General features: G+C 37.8%; 1 protein-coding gene and 1 non-coding gene across 19 annotated transcripts in view; one reads left to right on the forward strand and one right to left on the reverse strand.

Annotated features, from left to right (window-relative positions):
• Positions 1-25,926, forward strand: part of MAPK10 (mitogen-activated protein kinase 10) — a 287,949-nt gene that overhangs the window by 99,204 nt on the left and 162,819 nt on the right. The gene's annotated exons all lie outside the window — the stretch shown is intronic.
• On the reverse strand, positions 9,054-9,118 carry LOC141570266 (small nucleolar RNA SNORD42). Its single transcript, XR_012494271.1, has one exon. It is a non-coding gene; the product is annotated as a small nucleolar RNA SNORD42 (small nucleolar RNA).

Raw genomic sequence — 25,926 nt, forward strand, 5'->3', positions numbered from 1 at the left:
TGGGTTCTATGTCCATTTTTATGCTTGCTATCTCTTTGTTGAAGTTCTCACTAAGTTCCTTGAGCATCCTTATAACCATTGTTTTCAACTCTGTCTCTGGTAGATTCCTTGCCTTCATTTTGTTTAGTTCTTTGTCTGGAGTTTTCTTCTGTTCTTTCATTTGGGATGTATTTCTTTCTTTCCTCCTTTTGGCTGCCTCTTGGTGTTTGCTTCTATTTATTAGGTAGATCTGCTACATATACTAATCTTGCTGGTTGGTTATATGTAGTAGGTGCCCTGTGGGGCCCAGTGGTGCAGTCTCACTGGCCACCTGTACTGGGTGCTCCAGGAGTGTCCCTTTTGTGGATTTTGTGTGCCCTCCTGTTGTGGTTGAGCCTTTATTGCTATTGGCATATCTGAGGGTGGGATTGACCCTCAGACTGACTGGCTATGGGGTTTGGCCACATCCACAGCTTATGGGTTGCTGTGCAGGGGGCTTACTTTACTGAGTGGGATTTCCCCAGTGGGCTCTGATGCCTGTTGAGACCGCCCTTTGTGTGTGCCACTTGTGGGGCCAGTTGGGTGGTGCTTTGCTGTTATCTGAAGCCAATTTCCAAATATGTTGGTTCTGGGGCCTCTTGGGAGGGGATCAATGCAGGCCCAGGTCAGCCACTGCCTGTGAACAGCCAGGGACTACCTGGTAGGAGCTACAAAGCGATTCATGGTTGGTTACTACCTGTGCTGGACCTTGAAGCATGTTGCCGCTCTGTTAACCAATGATGGCTGCCACCAGTACCGGGTCTGGGGTAGCTCTGCAAAAAATCAGGACACTCTGAGGTGTGCTGCCACTTGCTGGCTCCATAAGATTCATCTGCTGATAAAACCTCATATGGTACAGATGGTACAGAGTTGTATGTAGCAGGATCTCAGTGAGTCACTGGGATAGAGCCAGCAGAGCTTACCAGACCAATTCAGATTCAGATTTGGCCATGGGCATTGGGGGGAGGGCTTGACCCAGGAAAGATGGTGCCTGTCTGCCAGCTCATGGGAGGAGGATGCCACACAGGGAAAACAGCAACTGTCCCTCCAGTCCTTGCCTTGAAACCACATAACTCAGTCCTCCCTCCCCCACTGCATGCCCCTGACACTCCCTGAGCCACCATCCCTCCACTGGAACCCACAGTGAGTGTCTGCGAATGATTGAGTCTGTGTACAGGCCCCTTAAGTGGATGTCTGGGTTTCCTGCAGCCTTTTGTCCCACACAGATGGTCGGTCAGAATCCCCACTGTTTTTCACAGCCACATTTTGTGGGGGCTCCTCTTCCTGGCACCACTACTCTGGGCTGGGGAGCCTGGTGTGGGGCTGGGGTCCCTCCTTCAGGGGGAACCTATGCAGCCGAGATATCCTTCCTGATTCTCAACTGCCACATGACGATTTGGGGCTGGCTGGTTTCACATCTCCTCCCCTCCTACCAGTCTCCACGTGGCTTCTTCTTTATATCCTTAGTTATAAAACATGTGTTCAGCTAGACTTCAGATGGTTGTTCAGGTTGATTGTTTTCATAATTTAGTTGTAATTTTGATGTGTTCACGGGATGAGGCAAGCACAGTGCTTATCTGCTCCACCATCTTGGATCTCTCTTGGTTCAAAACATTTTAACTGCATGATTGAGCTTACTTCTTCCTAGCTATGATTTCAACAGTTACAGCATTGGTCACAGAGGAAAAATAATAGTTTTCTCCTACAGTCAATCTGTCATGTCCCCTGGCTGTACTGTGGCTTATGACCATTGGTGAAATTAATCAGTTTGGCTCTTTGAGAACATGTTTCCTTGACACTAGTACATTGTTAAAGCCCCAGGAAGCATTGTCCATAGCTTGTTTACAGCAATGGCTAAGTTTCCAGAAAGTATGTAATTTACCTTTTTCTTCTTTCTTTGCTACTTTCTCTATTCCATAATAAACAAATTTAAGTGTAGTCAGGGTGTGATAGATGACTCCTCTATGAAATTTGGACATAATTTGATTAACATTTTGAGAGATACCTTGATTGTCACTTCAATGTTGGTTAAATGTTGCCTCTTTCTAAATTTTTTACCATTCCACTTCTTTACACTTTCAGTCAACGTTAATAGCAGAAATATAGTTCAACAGGAATAAGAGCTATTTTTATGATATACTTAACTTGAGGATGAAGAATGTCCTTGTGTTCATGTTGTTTAAAATGTAAGAGATGTGTCTGCCTGGGATGTGTTAAGACCTCTTATGTTGGTACTTCAGGTGACCGTAAGTACAGTACAAGGATCACTTTGAAATCAGCCACTTGCCTATGATTATCAGAGAGATGTTTACTTCAAAAGTTGTTGTAGGCTAGCTAATCAGTGATCACAGATTGATCTAATCAGTGATCACAGCTCCTTGGATGTGTTTGACTCCCTGCAGAAACAGGTAAAGATCAGCATTCCTATTAGTCTAGCTGGGCAATGTACTATGGAAAGACCTTAAAAGATCATTCAGTCAATCTTCCTTCTTGTGGACAAATTGTGAGAAATAGTCATAGATATTATTTTTAGATGCCCCTTTTTTGTGCACTTGTGTTCATCCTCATTTCATGTGAAACAACTGCTTTTAGATATGAGGCTTTTTGTAGTACAATCACTTAACTTTATTTAACATTCTTATTATGGTTCATCATGTGTGGGCTATACAGTCAGAATGCATTTGTTTAGGCATCATTGCATAGTGATGAAGTTTTCCTGGTCTGGTCTCTCAGGTGTAATCATCTTGACTGCAGTTGTCATTCGGGTGCCCACCTGGCCTAGAAATTTATCTTTAAAATATGTAAAAGATTGTTTAATATGGGATGGAAGACAATAAAAAGATTGGTTGGCCATGGTCAAACCCACTATAGAGACCATAAAAACTATCCCATGTATTGATCTGTTACTGTAGCCCACATATGCAGGTAGAGCCATTTCTGAGTGAGAAACTTAGAAAAATTAGTAAAGCAACAATGAAGCATTTGAGAAATCATAATGAGAAATTATGATTGTCAACAAAGTAACCACAGAATTTCACAAATATCAGGGTCTCACAAATGGAGATTATACACCTCTTGAGAAACATGAAAAAACCCTTTCATGTTTCTTATATGGAAAAACAGAAAAGCCAAGAAACACAGCTTTGACCCTTTATTTAGCTCTATTAATGCAACAGGGAATTATGGGAGCTGAAGTGTGAGAACTTGAAGTATGAGAACAAAAAACTAGAAAGACTTTTGAGACTGACCAGGCCTAGAGTACTAGAACTTGTCAGTCTTATTTTTTTTGAAGCACGTCATCACTTGGAACTGTCTGCCATTCTCAGATATTCCCAACACTTTCATTACTATATTCTGCTGATTATGTTTCCCCCACTGCCCAGAATGCCTTGTCTCTACTGTAAAACGCCTAGTCCTCCTTCAAGATCCAAATAAAATGTTACCTCTTCTGTGAAGTATTCATAAAGTCCTCTTAGAGCTTCCATTCTCTATGCTCTCAGAGCACCTACACTACACACACACACACACACACTTCATATATCATTGCACCATTGCATATTATGGTAATTCGTTGACTTATGTATCTTTCTTCCTTCCTAGACTAATGTCTAGTGGACATTAGTGTGTGAAGGGAGGGGCTGTGACTCATTTATCTCACTAAACTAGGGCCTCCCAATGCCTGAGACAGAGTAAGTGCTCAATAAATCTCTGTCAAATGAATGACTATCCTGAAAAAGGAATGACTCAAGCAATGAGATTCAGTGGGTGTTAAATATTGTATTACAACAGATCTTGGGATCAGGGCAGAGAGAGAAAACCTGGGTTAGATTAAACAACAATTGTTAACAATTTAGAATTTGTAAATAAGGTGCTTAATTATACAGTGTTTGTCAGGATGATTTCAGGTATAAGAAAGAGACACCCTGATTCCAGTTGGCTTAAACAGTATTGGAATTTTCTATTTTATATAGAAGAAAATACAAAGAAACAGCAGGCTAAGAGTTTAATAAAATGGGGACTCCAGCTTCATGTCTTTATAATTCTTTTGGCTCTTCTTTTTTCCTTCTTATGGGCTTTGACCTCAGACTGGCTTCTTTTATGATTGGCAGTTGGCTACAAGCAGCATTAGCAGCAGCACACATCCTTGTTCTGGAGTAGACCTCCCTTTGTACCACGAAGTAAACAATCTTTCCTTCAGTCTGATTGGTCCATCTTAGGTTGTGCCCTACCCTGGGCCGTCATGGTTGCCAAGAAATGCCATTTAACAATTGATGAGTTGGTTGGGATGGTAGTGACTGACTGACTATTGAGACCCTCTTGAAGTTGAAGAGAATTATCTTTGCCCAACCAAACAGGCTGAGTGTGAAGGGTGTGATGGTTAACAGCACGGATATTCCCCATGGTCTCTATCAAATCCCATCACTTCTGTTTACCTGTTCTGTGACTTTAGCAAGCTAACTCACACTCAGTTTCCTCATTTGGGGTGGGGAGGGGTGGTACAGTAATTACTTCATAAGTACTACTGTGAGGTTTAAGCGAGTTGTTAGACATGCACTACTAAGGACACAAGGTAAGCGTTATTGAAGTGTAAGTTCTCACTTTTAAATTATTTACCAAAATAGATGTTATGTTAAAAAAATAAAAGCAGGGAATAGATTCAAGGTAGGCAAGCAACAATATTCATTGTGTAAGTTTTTGTTTTCTTTAGCAATTTGACTTTTAGCACTATCCAGTTTATTTTTTAATGTCTATGACTGTGTAACGATGAATTTCAAATTTAAGTAGAAGGGTAATCATGTAGAAAAGCATGTGCTTAACTGTCAATTAATCATGTCTGGAAAGTAAGAAAAAACATCTGCCTGTTTATTTCAAGAGTGTGTATTCTGCCAATCTTATGGTCATAGAACCAATTACAGATAAACTACCTAAAACTCATTTAGATTAATGGATTTTTAGGATTTAATTAGATTCTTAAACACCATCTACTTTACCCTTTCATGTTGAAAATAAGAAACTTTAGACCACAAGGAATTAAGTGAATTTGCTCAAGATTATAGTTTGTGGCAGGACTGGTTTTAGAATTAAAGGTTTTAAACTTCACTCAGGGATTGTTTTACTGTATAATATTCCTCTGTAGTATAATATTCTTCTTGAGTACTAGACCCACAAACCTAAATAATTAAACAGATATGTTCCCCTTACTAAAAATTAGCACTTGTGCTAATGTGTGTTCTGAAATTTGTGGTATAGAAAGTATAGAACCATGTACACAGCAGCACTCAGCAAAGCAATGTCTTTAAAGCAACTTGACTATAAGTTGCACAAAGGGCTCTTACAGTTGATATCATGGCACATGCACAGAATTAAAAGAGACGGGCTATACAGGTTACTGGATACAATTTAAGTCAGTTTTCAGGACCTGGGCTGCAAATACTAGCTAGAATTTTTAAATATATGTAATTACTTAGAATGTTAAGTTGATTTTCTAGAGAAAGCTATATTAATGTTTATAAAGAGAAGGAAAAATGCACATCTAGACCACATATTGGGAAAAATTCCTAAATACTAGGTACTGAAAAGTGTTACATAGACAATATTGCCAATGTTCAAGAATGGAGGAGTAAGCTACAGCTTTCTAAATTTCACAGTATAATTCTAAAAAGAAAACTTCTCAGGCTCAAAGCGGTCACATGATGGAATCAAAATAGAAAAAGCAAGCACAGTTAATAGGAAGCTCCGCCCTTGGGTTACCTCTTGTAAAGCTGCCTTTTAAAGCAGTTGCTCACATGTTATTGCCTTGCCAACATGTCTTCCAAGAATCAGAAAACGCGCACACGCACTTTGTGTGGTACCTTAGCATTCCTCTCTGATGTTCTCTGGAAGCATCATAAGCCATTTCACAATCCCTGCCGGACACTGTTTTCATTACAGTTGCTTATCAGCTGGCAATTCACTTATTTGTGCTGAAGGATGCTATTAAGAACTTGTGAATTGAAACACTAGGACTAGCCCTTCATTTGATGCATAATTAAACAAAGACATAAGATCAAGTAAGTGTTAATGAGCAGTGATATATTTAAAAACCTATTTTAGAAAATGTAGGCATTTCAAATGCAAGAAACCTGACCTTTCATATATTCCCCATTGCATAGGTTTTGCACAGTTCAGTGCATTCTTTCATGTTGTTACTCATTAAAAATGATTTTGTGTGAATGTGTTATAATTTCACAAGTTCTTAAGAAACACAAAGTGGTTGGCTTTGTTTTTCCTAAGTGTTTTAAGTACCTAAACCCTTTGCTTCTCTTTTTTTATATGGACTCTCTACTCCAATTTTATGCTTCTTTAGTTGTAAACCAAGAGCCATAAAAGCACCTAGAAAAGTGTATGTCTGTCTGTGTAGCTCTGTGGATGTGCCAAACCAATGTTTCCATTTAAACTTCTTTCCTGTGCTCCAGAATTAATCAGGAAACAAGCATTTATCAAATTGCTACTACGTACCAGGTTGTGTTCTACATGTTCCCCATGGAGCTGTGTATCAAAAGTCACTATTCCCTGCTATTGTGAAACCTACATTCTAATGGGTCAGGGAGGAGTTTGGGGATAGAGGAGAAGACAGGCAATACACAAACAAATAAATTGTAAGTTTACAGAGAATAGCAGTATGGATTAAGTACAGCAGGAAGCAGAGAATGAGGGTACTGGGATTGGCAGGGTAGTAATTTTAACTAGGGCGGTCAGGGAAGACCTCACTGGGAATGAAAGGTTTGAGTTAAGAACTGCAGCAGTCCAAGAAGACCTTTGAGGCTTGTAGACAGGAACGGTCTCATCTTCAACCCTGTGTGGCCTGTCAGGTAGCTGTCTTTCCAGTAAAAGCAGACTCCAGTCACATCTCCATGCCTTTCTTCACGCTCTTTCCTTTGACTCTAAAATTTTATTACTAACAAAAATGCTTATGAAAGTAAATAAAAATCAAATAGAAGAGGAAGAGAAAAGGAATGTATACTACATTTCTCATTAGTCATTCCATGATACATATTTTTAAAGGGCCTAGATTATTGGGGCAGCGGTTTGATTGAGTTAAATGGTTGAATTTAAAGATACGTACATTAAAAATAGATTCTGTTACATATTTTCCCAAAAATGTTTTAATGTCTTAGGGAAATGATTGTAATCCCCTAGATAGAGTTCTACCTTAATTGCTATATCTAAACAGTGTAGAATCTAAACAAGTCTAACTGGTAATTTTGCTCATGTTTGTAGTATAGCCCAGGGGTCAGCAAATTAGGTAGACCATGGGTCATTTGTGGTCCCCGCTGTTTTTGTGAATAAAGTTTTATTGAAACACAGCCCATGTTCACTTGTTTATGTATGGCAGAATGAATAGTTGTGAGAGTCACTGCATGGCCCTCAAAGCCTAAAATATTTGCTACATGGCCCTTTATAGACTAAGTTTGTCGATCCCTGTTTTAGATCAGTCCCAGTTAAAAATGATGTTTCTCTGTAATGTAAGGGCATTGATCCATATATATCCTAATAATGCCTTTGGTTCTAAGAATAGGGCTGGCTTCGGCTTACTACTCTACTATCGCCATCCTGAAATAATGTGGAAAAAGAAGCTCTGTGTTTTCATTTTCCTTGAGGTCTCACTCATTGTGTAGCTGGTCCTAAGAATACATGTTTTTAAAACTTTTAGAAATCAGGAGTTTCTTTAAATGTAAAGGGAAAGGGAATCCCTGTAATTATGCTTTTACATAAGTTGACAGATTTAGCAAATAAAAATACAGGATGCCCAGTCAAATGTGATTTTAAATAAACAACAAATAACTTTTTAGTATAAGTATGTCCCAAAGATTGCCTGTATTTTGAGTGCGATTCTACTTCTATACAACTGTTAAATATCTATAGTATAATTATATGACATACTGTAGAAATCATTCTTATAACCAGGGGAGTTCATTAGGTTATTAAAAATCCCCTCCTCACATTTTGACTTTTCTTGTTAGTATGGCTCTTGGGTGAGGATTCTAAAGCTTATCAATTCATATATTCTGATGAAATGTTCAATTGGAACTAAAATTTCGATATTCCTTAGTGCGTCTTTTCTAGTTATCTCATATCTAGATTTTAAAACAACTTTCCCCAAGGCTGTTAAATTGCCATTCCTATCTGAGCAGACAAAAAAGGTCGTTATTAAAACAGAAAGTCGACTGAGTTAGTATTTAAAAGTACAGAGACTTTATAACTGACACTAAAACTAAAGGTGATAAAAATGTTGACTAGATATTATGCAATATTTTGGGGATTAAAATCATTAATGTAGTAATATTTTGTTGAAATTTAAATAGCATAAAAATAAGGGTGACTAAATCAAGGGTGGTTTAAAAGAAATAATTTATAAAATAGTACTATAGTAAAGAAATTAGAAAAGTGAACTTGTAAAAGCACAGTCTTATTAGTACAGGGGTAACTAATTTTGATATACAGTATTTAAGTAAATAGTAGGCTGATATAAATCAATAATTTCAGTAATAATCATGGTTCCTCACTTACATGCAAGCAGAATATTTACAAAAATATATTTCTGACATAAAATCTGTAGATATAGTCTATTTCAATCTTAGCAGGAAACAGTAGGTTATCAGGATATATATATATATATATATCTCACATCTTTTTTAAACCTTCCCTTGGAAAATAATATGTCAAAATCTCTCTTTTTGTCCTATTTGCTATTTTCTTAAAGTGGTACAATTTAAAATCATATGGTAACTCATACACTGACAGTTCACATGCTTCATCACCCATTTAAAATGAAATTAATAACTTTCAAAAAGAAACACAGTACTCAATGGGAAATATATTTTTTAATAAGCCAAAATGTATGAATTTAGTTTTTCTATAATCATTTAAAGATAAAAACTGGGAAATGCATTTTTCTAAAACATGACTGATTATTTTCAAGTTTTGACAACACCAAGTTATTTTATAAGCATGTCATTTTAATTCAATTTAATTTAATTTAATTATTTTTTCTGGTGCATCAGTGGTTTCTTTGTTCATGTCATTCTTTTAGAAATAGTAATTTTTCCGTCATCTGCTGTCATTTTAATTTTAACCTGAAAAGTATATTATGCATGTGACTTTTCATAAAGTAAAATCTGAAGTAGTTGTATTTCTCATTTTAACAATGCATAAAATAAGAGAGTTTCTATATATAGTCATAGTTTTTATTACCACAATTAGAAGCCAGTTGTTTCTCTGTGTTTTTATGAATCACTAAAAGTGTTAATTTCCTTCAAACAGAGAATATATCAGTTAATCCTACTATAAAATGGATAATTTGTACATACAGAGACAGGTGCTAGAGAAAAGAGAGCCTAAATTGTTAACACAATTTTGTAAGTTATTTCTATGTGACCAAAGCATGATAAACATTGACTGATGTAATAGGGTTTTCTTTTTCAGGTGTGGGCATAATACAGATTCATCTTGATAGCCCTGTACACGTATTCCTGCTGTATGGTCTTTTCATAAAGGTTACTTTATGATTTTATTATAACCAAATTTAGTTCACTTACAATATTTTAATGGTGTATAATTGATATATTTGGGAGTATGGTCAGTAGATATGAAGAAATTAAACTTCACATGGATCCTGTAATGTGACTTTGCTCTTCCCATTGGGATTTAATTAGGATGCTTGTGATTAAATTTACAAAAAGTTCAATGAGGTATTGATGGGCAACCTTTAGTTGCCTTGTAAACTCATAATAGAGGTTGAAAATTTCAATATATGGAGTCTTTGTTTAAATTTTTGATTCTTGTTTTCACTGAAAGAGCAAATTTAGAGGCATTTAGAGAACTATTGTAGTTGAATGTTGCTATTTTTGAACTATGCATAGTCTTGTTTCTTAATAAAAGTATGAGGTGTGACAATTAAGTTCGAGAACTTGTTGCAATGATGTTGCTAACCTTTTTTGATATCAGCGGGATTATTCATTATGAATTTGTACCAACTGGACAAAACAGTTAACCAAGTTTACTACTTGGAAGTGCTGAAAAGGCTGCATGAAAAAGTTGGACGACCTGAACTTTAGGCCTGCAATTCATGGCTCTTGCATCACGACAATGCACCAGCTCACAGGGCACTGGCTGTGAGGGAGATTTTAGCCATTAAACAAATAACTGTATTGGAACACCCCCCTACCCACCTGATCTGGCCCCCAGTGACTTCTTTCTTTACCAGAAGATAAAGGAAATATTGAAAGGAAGACATTTTGATGACATTCAGGACACCAAGTGTAATACAATGACAGCTCTGGTGGCCAGTCCAGAAAAAGAGTTCCAAAATTGCTTTGAAGGGTGGACTAGGTGCTGGCCTTGGTGCATAGCTTCCCAAGGGGAGTACTTTGAAGGTGACATATAGTGATATTCAGCAATGAGGTAGGTAGCATGTTTTCTAGGATAAGTTCACAAACTTAATTGTCCGACCTCATACAGTTGAAACATGGACTTAAACTGTATTCTGTAGTCATTGTTGGTCCTGGGGGACTCAGATTAGGACATGAAGCTATGTTGAGTGAAACCTTACCAGGGAGTCTGTCTTCATTCATTTAGCAAATATTTATTGAATGCATATTGTGTTCCTGGTACTGTGTAAGGTGCTAGGGGTAAAAACATGAAGAAGAGATATTCCCTTCCTCAAGAACTTCATTGTACAGTGGATAACAGACATTGCTAAGGTAAAGGAAGTGATAGAAATATGCCTATGGTATCTCGGGAGCAACCCGGAGTGACCGTTTTGCCAGGCTGGATCTGGCAGGAGTGGTCTAACAAGAATTCTAAGATGAATTTATATTTTACCTGTATATTAAAATATAAGAATAACTTTAAAATTAGAAGTATATGGGAGAAGGATTTCAGGTAGAGGAGATTGCGTGAGGAGAGGGGAAGGGAGATAGCACGTGACATTGTTGGACATCATAAGCAATTTAGTGTTATGGAAGCAAAGTGTGAGATAAGGACAAGAAAGAGGTAAGGCCAGAGAGGCAGGCAAGGGTCAGATCATGTGGGACAAAGAAACTCGATCGTACGTAAGGTGGGCAGATCCATATCAATATTGTTTTACGTTCTGTTTCTTTTATTTCCCTGTGTGAGAATGCCATTCTTTGAGACACTCTGAAGATTTTTAGTTTGGCCATACATTATCCCCAAGGCTGGTCTAAATGTCATTTAGGACAGACTCTACCTTGTAATTTTTTTTGCTGACAGATGAAAAAATATTCTTAGATACCTGAGAGTAATACTACCTATATGTCTTTTTTCAAATAGTTCTTATGTTCTGCAAAGTAGATATTTACATTTCTTGCCACCCCAATGAGAACAAGTATGTGGGGAGCCATGTGAGAGGGCCCCTTTCTCATTTCTGGTTCATTTGGGGTTTTATGTTATCACACCTGACAGGACAAATTGTGACCTTCACAATGTGTTTTTATTGGGCATAAAATGTTTTGTTTCATTTTTTTTTTTTTCAAAAATCAGGAAAAGTAATCCATCAAATCTATTGAAAACATGCTATCAACTGAAGCCAGGTAAATTGGATTTACAATGCCTTGGGAATATACATTTCTCACATGCAGGACCTATAATCATTTGAAATGATATTGGTAAATGTTCAGGGACAGCCGTATCAAACTCTTAAGGATTTCATTCTCACTGTGGAAATAGTCTTCAGTCATATTTGTAATACAGAGCATAGAGTTCCTCAGTATATCATCCTAACATGGAATACAAAATTAAATTCCAGGAACATCTGTCATTTCTTATTTTCTAGAACTATCTTTGAAATTCTTGAGAAGAAATTAAAATGATGGCTTCCTCCAGAATCCTTACATCGTTGGGTAGCTCATTCAGAAACTGATTGAAATAATATGTAATCCATAGTGTTGAATTAAAATTTTAGAGGGAAAATATATTCGAGGTTTGATGCTCATTACTATACGAGCTTGTGTCTTATAAAGGAATTTCAAAATAATCTTAAAACTCTGGCATAACATACTGTAATGTTGACCACTAAACAGTGATCTTTTAACTGATCACTAATAATATGCTACGTTTTCCTCTATTTTTTATATTTAATTACATTTATCTCCATTATATTTGGTGTCATCTAAGAATTCTAAAATGCACAATGATCTTGAAATATAACTGTCCACTGAAAGTCTGATAAGGTCTGGCTTTAAATGGAGCGTAAGCATTGGCTATTTAGACACCCAAGTGATAGATCAGAAGCTTGCCTCTTAGTTATCATGTGACCCCCTCACAGACTTAGATTCCTTTTCTATGAAATCATGCCTGCTAAGCTCACCTCAAGAAGAATCAAGTACATGAGCCCACAATGAAAGCCAGAAATCCCTATGTAATGAAAAATATTTTTAAAAGTGAAATTCCATATTTAATTTGTGTGATACAAGGACCAGTTAATTATCCTATATGCTGTCATAATCAAAAGGTTTCCCTTGATCTTTCCTTAGAGAAATCTACTGTTAGAAGTCTCTGTCTCTAGTCTTTCTCTTTTGAAATACATATGCATATGTATGACTATGTCTTATCTACATCTATATTTATATCTACACATCTTTCAGTGTATAGATGCATGGAAACATTTATAGAGACTATATAGGAGAGACACTTAACAATGAAGCTTGTATCAGTGGGCACCAAAAATATACTGCCTTCTGGAAATATTCCCTATTATTACTTTTAAATATGACTAGGTAAATAATGTATATGAATATTAAATCAATAATTATTCAGTGTAAGAACTTTAAAACAGGAATAAATGATAAATAAATGATATATTCACTGTCTCCTATTACTTTACTGATCAAATATGGAAACTGTGTCAGGGTCCCCAAGACCACTGCCAGATTTGGAGAATCACTAGGAGGACTCACAGGCCTCAGAAGATAATCTTACTCACAGCAAGTATTTATCAAAGTGCAAGGATGCAAAGCACAATCAGCAAAAGGCACACACATACGGGCTGAAGTCTGCAGAAACCACGCACGCTCACAGGAGTCTCACAGGACATGATGCGTAATTCCTCCAGCAAGAAATTATGACAACATGGCCACCTGGGAAGCTCACCGAGACTCAGTGACTATTGAGGGCTAGTCATGTTGTCCCCGCTGGCTGACACGTACCCAAGATTACGAGTCTCAGAAGGAAAGCAGGTGTTCAGTATAAAACACATTGTTTGTACACACAGTTTTGGCATTCTTATCAGTTCTGGCAATGGTGGGAGCCCTCCTCAAATCCAGGTTACCATACTCCAGTCAATGGCCAAACTTCCAAGTGGGTCATTTTAAGGACAGCAGTCTCAGGACTGCTATTAACTCTTTTTCTGTGCAGAAACCAAGTGTATTAACCTATTCAGATACTTGAGTGGGTATTAAAGCATTTTTCCCTAGGGTATTAATGTACTTGAGCAGCTGAATTCACCCTAATTGGCAGCAGTTAACTTCAAGGGTTTTTTTTAGGTCAGCTAAACATCTGTCTATAAATTTTAGATTACAGCAAAATAAAAGAGGTTTTCTTTTCATTGCAATAGAGAATTGTAGTTAAGATGTTATTTCTGTAAATGGTGCATCTCATCCATTTTGGGTAATTTTTTTAAACTTCCATTTCAGAAGACAAGGTTCTGTGACCTTATTTCTCAAACTTGGGAGAAAACACAAACTGAGGCATATACAGTCCTATGCAGTGATTATGTTCTGTGACATTTGAGGGATAAAGACAGGGAAGAAATACACATGTTTATAATTTATGATATTAGATTATTGATATTTGACCTCCAACTACTCTACCTTCTTCAATTCATTCTTTGTACTGACCCAGAGTGATCATTTACAAACACAAATCTGATAATGACTTGCTGAGCCTGAAGCTCTTCAGTAGTAATGATTGCTCTGACTTTCAGCCTCTCACATTTCTCCATGTCCCCCTCGTCATTGTGTTTTGGCACATGTTAGTCATGTTAGTCCTGCCTGGAATTATCTTCACTTCCCTTTTAATCAGGTTCACTTCTACTCAATCTTTAGCTTTCAGCCTAAATATTAATATCGCTTCCTTAATATTCCTCCCTTCTAGGATTGATCCCATTATAATAGATAGGCCCACATAGCATCATATACCTTCCCTGGAACTTATCACAGTTGTAAATGGACATTTCTTGAAATGAGTTTGATTAATGTCTGTCTTTCCCATTCGACTGAAAGCTCCACTGTATCCTTAGTATGCAGCAGAATTCCAGGCCTGTAGTCTGTACTCAACAAGTGTTACATGGTGTAATGATGAGCAGGGAAAAGAAAGGGGAGGGACACACGAGAGAGGGGATTAATCAATGCATTTATTTAGCAATATCTAATCAATTTAGTTAGCAATATCCAGTAGCAAAAGACAAAGGCAATTAATAAAATGTGCTAATGACAGAAAGTAAAGGTGGTTAAGACTAAACTATATGCGTTGATAACAATGTCATGTCAAAGGAGTATCCATTCATATAAGTTTAAGATACCTCAACATATGTTTACTATTGATCAAAACTCACTTGGCTAGATACACAAATAACATTAATAAGGCATATTTAAAAGCAGTAATAAGCTTTATAGGATAGTAACTGTTACAGTAGATGCCACAAGTTCACCATACTGGGTTGGGGAACGGCACTCGAAAAGTCATAAATCAAAACCTTGCCAGGTCTGTAGCTGAGAGAAACTCAGGCGTCTCCCACACCACTGCTTGCTAGTTCCCAAGAATGCTGCTGCTGTTGGCATTGTTGTTGTTGTTGTTGTTGCTAGAAGTCAAGGTGTCTTCTGATATTGTAAGCTACAAGCTGCATATAAGTTTTCAAGGTGTTAACAAGTTCTCAAGAATGTTGTTGCTGTTGCCGTTGCTGTTACTGTTGCTGTTGTTGTTAGAAGTCAGGGTGTCTTCTGATACTGTAAGCTGCAAGCTGCATACAAGTTTTTAAGATGCTAACAAGTTCTCTGGAAGGCTAACCATGGGGAACAACACTGAAGAGGTCGGGAACCAGCCAGCCCTCACCAGGTTCACAGCTGAAAGTCAGGTCGTCCCCTGGTGTTGTAAGCTGAATGTTGCTGGAAGTCTTCAAAATGTTAGAATGATGAAAAATCACCAAAGACAAATGACCAAATGACGAAATAAGAATAATTATATTGCCAACTGAGGCCTGTCTTAAATGTTTTCTCAGATGTACCTTAGCGCCAAGTTTTTCGTTCCTGCCTCCCTCTCCGGGAATGGCCAGTTCTGAGATGGCCCAGCAGTTACTGATATGAATGTTACCCATCTGGCCGAAGGGCCAATTCATCCAGATAAGCAACAAGGCCTGGCAACATGTCTGTCATGTCCTCCTGATGTAACTTACATACTTCACTTCATCTGCTGTTGCGGGTGAAACAGACAGAACAAAGAGGGAATTCTCTCAATCCCTAATCACAGAATTTTTTTAACCCTAAGCTAACTATCACCTCACAGCACAGACAGAACAGTAGCCTCATCTCGCATCTCCCGTACTCAGGAGAACAAGACCAAAGGGGGACAGAAAAGCAAACTTATCCCATATCCCTTTTCTGATATTGGGAAAAGCAACCTTATCCCAATGCTCGGGAGAATGAGACCCAGAAAGCAACATCATCTCATATCTCCCCTGCTCGGGAGAATGAGACCAAAGGGGGAATTTACTCAACGCCTAATCACAGCATAGAAATCACCTCACATACAGGAACAGATAAAAGCTAATAGACAAAAGCTTGCATCAACCAATGAAGGCAAATTTTCCTCAACATCTACCCTACACATGGAAACTTTGGGAAAGTTTCATTTGTTCATGCCCTCAGATCATTGGAGTTGAGGTAGATATCCAACTCTTGCATATAGAATTTGGGGTATTAAAGAATGGCAACTAAGCCAGAGCACCAAAATATAAACAAACAAACAAGCTGTGGCATGTTTATGTCATTAATGTAGAGGGGTGTTTTGCTCACCCTGCACAGGAAGGATGGATCCCCACCTCAAGTTTGGTTTGGATATTGAGACTAATGATGCTACACACGCACTAAGAGGGTATGAAAGGCTTACTACACATAATGGGGCTTTCTGGGGAGAGCAGGGCATTTTCCTAAGCAGGACTGAAAATGGCATGAGAGAGCAGGGGAAAGATACTGGCTTGGGATTTTACTATGGTTAGGGGCTGGAGCCAGGAGGAGGGTGTGTTTATGCATGGTGCAGGGCTTGTGTGATTTGAACATCCTGCTGGTGCCAAAGCAGGGAGCACCTGGGGCTTTCTTATCAGCTTGCCCAGATGTGGGGCAGAAGTGGAAAGGGGAGGGGTGAGGTTGGAATATTGGAGGCTACTTTCTCCTGCAGGTGGGATTTTCCAGAGGGCCCAGGTTTGACTCCATGCTGTATATGAGATATCGTAGATAGCAAGGAGGCCGATGGCAAAACTGATCTTGAAGAGTATGCTTCCTTGACTTAGTGTATGGTGGAGTATGAGTACAGAGTGTACATAGAGTATGGAGGATGATGGACTCAGGCCCTGTGAGAGCTTCTCTTTCTAGGAGAATGCCGAATGCATCCAGCAAATGCCATTTTAATGGTATGTAGCCTGGTGCTGGGGAGGGCAGTTTCTTGCACCACAATCCATGGGGGAATTTATGGCCATTATGGGTGGTCCAGAAATTCCAAGGAACATGAAAGTTTCTAAAGCCTTTAAGTGAAGAACTCTCGGCGAGGTAGAGAGTAGGGTGGTACTAGTGGGAGTGCCTACTGCAATTTGGACAGATTCTAGAGCCTTTTGTTGTAGGGGACTCCATTCAAGGTGGCCTGATTTATAAATAACAGTATAAATGGGCTTAAGTAAAATTTATAAGTGAGGAATATGTTGCCTCCCAAATCCAGAAAGCCCTAAAACATATTGGGCTTGTTTTAACACTGTGGGTGCTGTAGGTAAACAACTGTTTATTGATAGTATCTGGAATGGAGTGACCTTTGGCTTACAAATAATTTTCAGGAATTTAACTGAGGTGGTGAAGCCTTGTATGGACTATGCGTGGGGTAATGGCCCATCCCTTTTTTGGTGAGCTTGTTTCTGAATGTTTGTGTGTTTTAAATAAGTGTGTCAACCATCTTCTTGAAGAGGATTGCCACCAGTGTGAATAATACTTGCTCCTAGAGAAAGTTGGGTAAAGTCTAGAATTTGTCTACAAAGATTGTTTGCTATGGCAAGGGTCTTGAGGTACCCAACCATTGGTAGCCAAGTGAATGTGTATTGTGTTCCTTCAAAGGTGAAAGCAAGCTGTAAACTGTGGCTGAGAGGTTGTTCAAATGGCCACTGAATAGAACGTATTAACCAAATCTATAATAGCAAAATATATACCAGTTGCTGATTGGATGAACTCAATAATTTTAATAATATTGGGGTATGGGGACCTTAATGGATGATACCATGATGCTCAGGTTATAGTAATACATTGTGAGGTGCCATTCATTCTTCTAGGTGTAAGAAAAGATCAAATTTGGCTCTTAGTGGAGGAACAGTGGGCCATTATCACCCTCGACCTAAATAGGTCTTATATCCTTGAAGGGGAAGGTCCATGGAGTTCCTTTTTCATTAAGCCAATCACAAATGCCAAAGACTTATTTTAATTTATTACTCTTTGGGTCAGAGTGTCCATAACCACTATAGGATATTTTAGGGCGATAGACACTATGGCTATGGAAAATTTAGGAAAGGCAATGTATCTGGTAGTTAAGGTGAGGCATATCTATTTGACTCTACTTTACATTTTGTAATTTTCCTAAGAGTATAGAAAGTACTTTGTTTAGTGGGATCCCCTAGTTTAACTGTAATTCGAGTCCCAGTATTGACTGAGGTTATAATAGTTTGGCAATTGGCACATTTCAACAGATGTTAAAGTTAATTCAGAACCTATAGTATAGAGGCGCATAAGCCAGTCATTTCTCTTTTATCTTTTCGTCATATAAATTTTTTTAGTAAAATTTGGTTCCAATTGAGTCAAAGCATGGACCTTTGTTTCGGTTTTTTGTTTTTTCGTTTGTTTGTTTCCACCTCCAGGATCATTTTTTTGTTTGTTGTTGTTGGGTATACCTCAGTGGGAAGGAGGTCCTTTCTACGCTGCACATGTTTATAAGTTTCTTCTTTCAGAGAACCTCAAATCAATATCCTAGAGATCAGGGTCCTCTTCCACATCAATGGTTGCTTTATAGGGTTTAAGCAACCAGAGTTGATGATGGGTTTGAATTGACCCCTTGGCCATGTTATGGGGGCGGGGCCATGGGTGTTTTTCCCTATAATCTTAAGGGTAAAGATCTTTGTTGCTGACAGAGGTATAGGCAGCAGCAGCTTCAAAGGTATTTTTTTTGTATTAAAATATTTTTTTTAAATTAGTTTCAGGTGCACAAGACAAAGCAAAACTTAGACGTTTATCATTTATATCCCTCACACTGTGTGAACCCCCCTCCCCCCATCCACTATCCCTCTGTATGTTACCCAAATTAATTTTCAAAACCCCATGGCCATCTTGTGGTTACCAAAAGGTATTTTTAAATGTCCTAGTGAACCATCTACTTTTAGGTGTGTGACTTCAGCATGCCACATAGTAACTGCTTTTCCTCCACATGATACACCGCTCCATGGTCCTATATGTTGCACAGGATATCAATCTTTCTCCTGAACACTCTACAGAAAGGGCCAGTTCCTGGTTGAAACACACACCCTGAGTCCAGCATCGGTGGTGATAGATGTTGGAATTAAGACATATAATTTAGTCTGAAACACAGATAGGTCCAGGCCAACACACATAATCCAGGGCTTTAAGGAGAGCCTCAATCCATGCTCTGTCTCCAGATACCAAATAATGAAACGTCTCACGTAGGTAATTTAAATCCATAGCAAATGCTTGGGAGAACTCAGCAAATGTAGCACAAAGTAGCATAGCTCAGGGCACAAGCTAGCCAGCAGGCAGTAGCTGAAAGGGCACGCTTTCCAGCAGGCAGCAGAGCCAGTTAGCAAAACAAAGCAAGAGAAGAAAGACCCCCAGTGGTGGTGGTTATCATCTACAGTGCTCACCACGACAGTTGTTATGGTCGCCCTGCAGAGGAGAGATGGATCCCCACCCAAAGTTTCCCTCAGATGTCAAGACCAATGACAACATACATGCGCCAAAAGGGTATGAAAAGGCTTATTACTCATACATAATGAGGATTTTTGGGGAGAGCAGACAGGTTCCTAAGCAGGTCCAAAAATGGGTTGAGAGAACAGGGAAAGGAGACTGGGTTAGGATTTTATTGTAGTTAGGGGTCGGCTGGGATGTGAGTTCCTGGGTGCATGGGTCAATATTTGAATGTTTTGAACTTCAGGATGCTCACCAAAAGAGAGAGCATCTGAGCTTCTTATCAGCTTGCCCAAATCTGGGGGAGAAGGGGTAAACTCTAAAGCTGTCAGCAATCAAGCATCAAAAATGGCATCAGACTCTGTATTACAAAAGGGTGGGAAAGAACTGCATGTATTTTTCTTAGTGGTCCATTTTGGTGTTTGAGATATGTCTGTTTATATAACATGTTGAGTGTCTCATTTTTATGTAAATGATCCTTTTACTTGTGTTAAAAACCATGGTTGATATCTTTCTTGCTCTTTTTTAATCCTCAAATTTTATATTATTTGATATAAAGATTTACTATAATACTGATTTATTAAGCCTATTACTAGTATTGCAGACTTTAATTACTATTCTATGAATCTAGTTCAAAATCATGAATTCCATCTGAATTCTATTGTGTTCTTATACAAAATTTCTTAGGGAGTCAGTGAACCAGAATGGGTATGAGCAAATGAGCTTCTCCTTTTAGATAGTCATTATAATATGACTTATTTATGACCACAATATGTAAATAGTTCTTGAAAAGGTCGAATGTAAAACTCATCCAGTGGGCCCTTTTAGTGAGAGTTCTCATAAGAGTGTTCTCCTATTTTTTAATTGTCTGGTATGAATAGAATGAAATTCAAGGAAGGCAGGAATTTTTTTTTCGTTTGGTTCATTGCAATATTCTCGGTGCCTAGAACAATGTAATACTAGCTACTGAATAAATATTTGTAATTGAATGCCTTGACAGAAGGTACTTTTTACCTCTTTGGTAATTAAAAATCAATTATAATTTTGATAATTAGAGCCTAATTTTAATTTCAAAATCTTGGTCCCTCAAATGAAGAGTATCATGATGATTGTTTAAATTTAAATATATTAAGACAAGTAATTAGAAACAGCAATCCCCTAGAAACTTTAGAAGGAATCAAAGCAATTTGTTAAGCTTATAGAAGTACACACATTAATTATGTTTATTTGGCACATTTGATTTTAAGGACAGAGGAATCTCATAGGAGCCCAAGAATATGTATATTATATACTCAGTCTTCAAGAGAACTAGATATGTAAAATTCTTATTTCAGGTTATTTTTATTTTTTTCTCCCCAGGGAACTCATGATCTCCTTTTGTTATGGTTTCTCTTATCACAGTTTCCATTTTCTCATATCACTGTGTAGTGGATAAGAATAGGGATTTGGGGTTCACACTGCCAGGGTTGAATCCTGGTTTTACATAAATATGTGACTTTGGGCAAGTTACTTACCCTCTCTGTGACTCAATTTCCTTATCTGTAAAATGTGGCTAATAGGAGTATCTATCTCTTAGGGTTGTTGTGAAGATTAAATGAGATAATGCATGTAAAGCATTTAGCATAGTTTTGGGCAAATAGGATTAGTGCTCAATAAATTTTAGTGATCACTGAATTTTAGTGATGACTGAAATGTATTGTTAGAATAGCATGTAGCTCATTGTGGCTTTCTTTTTGCACTTCTATAGCCTCATTTAAAACATTCCTTATTCCTTCATGTAACTCATATACTCTTAATTTTCCAATTCCGAAGTTCCAAGAAAAAAATATGGTTGACTCAGATCACAATTTTGAACCAGACCACAGAGATTGTAGCTGTATGTCCTAGGTCAACCCACGCCAATCAGTTATGATGGGGTGGGGTGTGGCTCAAATGTACAAAACATGGCTGCTTAGACAGCAGGAGCCGTGGACTTATAGACTAACATCTCTAGTTTAACAACACATATGCAATTGCATATATCTACAAATACTCATGTATATGTGCTGCATGTTTTTAAATAATTGCCTGGATCTTCGATCAAGTAACATGTAAAATCAAACTATTCTTTTAAATGGAAATGAAGATGAGTCAATGACATAAAAGCTATTTCTACAATTGGTTTCGTTAAAAAATTATTTATGTGCTTTCCCCCATATTTGGGAATACTCAATCCATTTGACTTTTAAAGTATTTCAAATTGAAATAGTAATTTTACTGGTAGAGTAAAAAACTTAGGTAGAAATATATATATTTTACTTTACAAAACTAATTCATTGGCATGCAGATTTTTTTAAAACAAAATTTAAGATTGAAAAGAGATTAGATGTGGCTTAAAGAGCCTGGAAATATGTTAGATGTGCTTGGGCAAGTCAGGCAAATGCTGTTGTCTTTGACTGTTGGATCTGTGATGAAATACATTTCTAGGGCAATTTTACATTTGTGCTTTGCAGCTGAATATTTCCACATATTTGTAGATTGGTCTAACAATGCTTAATACCAGGACTATCTACTTTATATTGAATTAAAAATCTCAGGACAGGTAAAGAATATCCTCTCATATTTTCTATATTTATCTACCAGGATAACGTAATATTAACTTTAAATATTCAGTCCAGATACCTATATGTGAAAAAAAAATCCAGAAGTCTTCTTTAATTCAGGATGTTATGAATATTGTGACAGAATTTGTTGAGAATGGCCAACCAATTTCCCTAATAAGACCAACACACAGTTGAATAATAAAGGAGTCATGGGTTCTGGTAGTAACCTCCAATTTTTCCCCATTGAGGAGCTAGTAATAATCTTTAACTTGTGACTGAGGAAAGTGTCTGTATCGGTTCTAACTGGACTTTTTGGGTACCACATGGACTTGTTTTGTACAATCTCTGCTCTGCAAAGAAGTCTCTCATTTTCTCTTTTTAGATCAAGCAGGAATTTAGCAGAATTTAGTGTAAGGGCATTAGGTGGTCATAGATCTTCGGGGTGGCTGGAGAATCAGTCAGGAACCACGGGTGAGGAGGCATAGGAAAGAGCCTAAAGAAAGGAGCGATCCTGGCCACTGGTGCTTCTGGACACTTGCTGCTGCTGCCCACTCCCATTACCCACTGCTGCCAAGCAGTAATTTCCAACTGACAGAGCAACGTCCATACCAGGTCTTATTTGTCATACCCAATTTATCTGAATGGACATGGTTAAGGCAAGCCTTGAAGTATCTCCCACTGAGTTTTTCACAAGGACTGTTTTATGTTATTGAGTTTGGAGTAATATATTAAGCAGTAAGAAACTTGGCAAGTCATTTTGGCTAAATTCCTCTATTAATTGTTTCTACCCTTTTTTTTTCAATTTGGCTCATGGTGAAAGTTCAGATAAAGTTAATATCTACATATTTTTTAAACTTATCCAAAATAAATGCATATCCTTTGTGAAAAACTATAATTGCGTCTCCTTATCCACATATAGCAAATTAAGGGCAGTGGATGGTCATCAGTGTTCTCCATCATCAATTGTCACTAAATATACAGTGCAGACTCTTGCAGCTGTTGTTAAAATATCAGTCTGCATTTTAAGCAATATATTTGTTATTATTTATTTTCTTAGAGAAAATGCCATTTTTTCTCTAACACAACCTTAAATCTCTAAAAGAAACATAAGGGTTGAGCATGACAGTTATTAAGCACTCACTCTGTGCCAGGCTCTGGACTACCCTTCGGATTAACTCCTAAGTCTGATCCTTAGCTCTGTCACCTTCCAGCTGCAGGAAGTAAGAATTTGTTTGGAGGCTGTGATGGAGATCGTCTGGCTTTCATACTTCATTGGTCATTACCTGATGTTTGATCTCCCTCAACCTTTCACTGTTTTTCTCCAATGCACTTATATTCCTTAGAATTAGCCTTCTGATTCCGTACTACGTTAAAAGTTAAATAAACATTTTACCTTAGAATATTTTTAGATTTATAGAAAACTTGCAGAACTAGTACTGCTGACTCAGTTTACCCTATTGTTCGCATCCCACATCGCCAGGATACGCTTGTCATGTATAGTCGTCATGTCTCCTTAGCCTTTTCTGGTCTGTGACTAGTTTCTTAGACTATTCTTATCCTTGGTGCTTGATATTTTTGAGGAATACTTGTCAAGTTTTTTGCAGAATGTCCTTTAATTAGGGTTTGTCCAATGCTTCTCTCATGGTTAGACAGGAGTCGTTGGTTTTTGGGAGAAGACCACAGAGTTGAAGTGTAGTTCTCATCACAGCATATAAAGGGTGCATGCAGTCAGCGTGACTTATCACTGATGATTTAACCTTGATCAGCTCTTTGAGGTAGTGTTGGCCAGGTTTCTCCACTGTGGTTACTTTTCCCCCTCACTTCTCTTTTATTCTCTTTGGATATAAATCACTAAAGGAGCTCACCCGGGTGGGGGTGGGGGGTAAGAAGGGTGAAATCGTGGGGTGGAAATTAAGTTTTATCTTCTAGAGTGAGGACTATCAACGTAAATTGTTTGGAACCCTTCGGTAGAGAGATTTGTCTCTTCTCCCCATTTTTTATTCAATAATTTATATCAACATGGACTCCTGAATATTTATTTTATACTTTGGGTTATAATCCAATACTCCATTATTTATTTTGTTGCTTAAATCGTTCCACAGTTGGCCATTGGGAGCTCTTTGAGGTTGGCTCCTGCATCCCTTTGGCATAACCTTATTCATAGTACTTGTAATTATGACTTCCCGTCAACCTCTCAAGTGTTTGAGATATTCCATCTGTTAGCGCATTTCATGTCAGATCACCACCTGTCAAAGTTATACCAGTTGTTCCACTACTGCTTGCTGGGCCTTATTACAATGATGGGATCATCCCAGCCAGACCGGTTATCCAGATCCAAATCCCATCTTAAAGTCAGCTTCCCAGAACAATTCTGGTATCAAGCTTTCTAGGTGGATTGCCTAGGAAACATATTCTGAGGCAGAAAGTGATTTGTTGGGGAGTGCTTTTAGGAAAACACCTGTAAGGAGGTGGGGAAAGCAGTGTGGGCACAAGATGAAGGCAAACTGCAGTGCTGGTTACAGCAGAGGCTTCAGCTGATCCCAAGGGTAGCTGTGAAGTGGGAATGACCCTACAGAGATGTCTTGAATTAAGACAAAGGGTGTATATGTTTTGGGAGTGGGGGTGGGGACTCTGTACCTTGCGTTCATTGGGGAAGGTCATAACCTTGGGCAGGGAAGCTCCCTTTAGCAGTCGGCCATTCGGCCATCCATGCGAAGAGGCTCAGCTGTGTGCTGTCAGCAGGCTAAACTCCCAGGAGCTGGAGAAATGAGTGGCTCAGTCCCAAAGTGGGAATCTGGGCATTGTAACACAGCATCCACTATAAATAAGAAATGTGTCTGTTTTATTATCTATAATATGCTTTGTTACTGTAATTTCTATACTGCCTTGTTTGAGGCATAAGGTAAATTAGCAGAGTAACCATCCAGTGTGGCTTTTTCCTCCTACATTTTGAACCACTGATGTGCTGGATGATATTTTCTTGAAGCAACTTCTCAGGATTTATACCTCTATATTCCTCCTGTTTAATTTGATCCCAACCTGATATCACTTCTTGATTTTGCCTCTCTGAATTCAAACTGGGTTTTCTGCATTTCTAGACTTTTCCTTGGAGTTTTTACTGTGATTGTCACAGCCAACTTGCTCTTCCCAATCCCCTTCTGCTCAGTGGGTTGTCCCAGGGGGATAATGGGAGTCAGGCTTCAAATTGGGGAAAGGGAGAATTTCCCTAAACATGTTCATTGGAGAGGGAATTGACATAAAAGATAAAAATGCTATCCCTGGGCATACTCAAATCATTCTTCAAAAGTCCCTTATGCTGTGAGACAATTAAGACACAACTGAATCTAGTGAAAAATTTTAAAGGTTATAGAGAGCCTATAGAGTGGGACAGAAATAAATTAGATAAAATAAACAAAAAGAGAGACGTTTGCTTGATCCAAAATCTAAAATGCTAGATAGAAATGCTATAACAACTATATTAAGCTGGATATGTCACTAGAAGAAACCTAAAATATTATTGTATTTATTGTTAAGAAACACTCGTAAAATTTTGAACTTGCTTTTCAAATTCTAAAAACAAGTGAAATTCAATATATATATTTCCTTTAACTACCAACCAGTTAATCATATGATAGATATAGGTAAAGGGAGAAAAGAAAATATTCCTGTGTCACTTTTCATATGTTCATAGTAAATAAAACTTATGGAAGAACTCAGGACATCACTGTCACCCAGTCTACTTATCAAAATGTAAGGCTTTGTTGTTATTTTCAAAAAGAGATGGACAGGATTCATAATTCTTATATTCTTTTGAAATCATATTACTCCCATAAGGGTCTTGTGTTTTTCCATATTAACCATTGGTCAATTAAAAAACACAGAGGTCAAAACTTTAGTACAGTATTTTGTCAACCATGTTTTGATTTTGTTTTTGTTTTCTTACTGTGGATAAAGCATTTGGCATGAGTAGCTCTTACAAGTGATGGCTAAACACAGGTCAGCTTTTTAATGGCTTTGTTTGAACTTTATTTTTTGTTGTGACATTTCAACTAATCATGAAATGTCACAGATGAAATTAAGCCAGACTAAATTTAGATGACATAACATTT

The sequence above is a fragment of the Rhinolophus sinicus genome, linkage group LG02, assembly GCF_036562045.2.
Source record: "Rhinolophus sinicus isolate RSC01 linkage group LG02, ASM3656204v1, whole genome shotgun sequence".
Classification (NCBI taxonomy): Eukaryota; Metazoa; Chordata; class Mammalia; order Chiroptera; family Rhinolophidae; genus Rhinolophus; species Rhinolophus sinicus.